General features: G+C 39.9%; 1 non-coding gene across 1 annotated transcript; it reads left to right on the top strand.

Annotated features, from left to right (window-relative positions):
* Positions 1 to 472: 472 nt before the first annotated feature.
* Positions 473 to 576, top strand: LOC130964635 (small nucleolar RNA R71). The gene has a single exon (XR_009080721.1). It is a non-coding gene; the product is annotated as a small nucleolar RNA R71 (small nucleolar RNA).
* The last annotated feature ends 278 nt before the right edge of the window (positions 577 to 854 follow it).

Below are 854 nucleotides of genomic sequence, written 5' to 3'. Positions count from 1 at the left end.
TTGTTGAGGCTTTTGTTGATCCTTCCATGAGAAATTTGGATGATTTCTCCATGATGAGTTATAGGTGTTTCCATAAGGTTCACCCATGTAATTAACCTCTGCCATGGCAGGGTTCTCAGGATCATAAGCTTCTTCAGAAGCTGCCTCTTTAGTATTGTTGGATGCATGTTGCCATCCATTCAGATTTTGAGAGATCATGTTGACCTGTTGAGTCAACACTTTGTTCTGAGCCAATATGGCATTCAGAGCATCAATTTCAAGAACTCCTTTCTTCTGAGGTATCCCATTATTCACGGAATTCCTCTCAGAAGTGTACATGAATTGGTTGTTTGCAACCATATCAATGAGTTCTTGAGCCTTTTCAGGCGTTTTCTTTAGGTGAATAGATCCACCTGCAGAATGGTCCAAGGACATTTTCGAAAATTCAGATAGACCATAATAGAATATATCTAATATGGTCCATTCTGAAAACATGTCAGATGGACATCTTTTGGTCAGCTACTTGTATCTTTCCCAAGCTTCATAGAGGGATTCACCATCTTTTTGTTTGAAGGTTTGAACATCCACTCTCAGCTTGCTCAGCTTTTGAGGAGGAGAGAATTTATCCAAGAAGGCTGTGACCAGCTTATCCCAGGAATCCAGGCTATCCTTGGGTTGTGAATCCAACCATATTCTAGCTCTGTCTCTTACAGCAAAAGGGAAAAGAATGAGTCTGTAGACTTCAGGATCAACTCCATTCGTCTTTACAGTCTCACAGATCTGCAAGAACTCAGTTAAAAACTGATAAGGATCTTCAGATGGAAGTCCATAAAACTTACAGTTTTGTTGCATTAAAGCAACTAGTTGAGGCTTAA

This window comes from Arachis stenosperma, chromosome 2 (genome assembly GCF_014773155.1).
Source record: "Arachis stenosperma cultivar V10309 chromosome 2, arast.V10309.gnm1.PFL2, whole genome shotgun sequence".
Lineage (NCBI taxonomy): Eukaryota > Viridiplantae > Streptophyta > Magnoliopsida > Fabales > Fabaceae > Arachis > Arachis stenosperma.
This window is presented reverse-complemented; position numbering and strand designations above follow the sequence as displayed.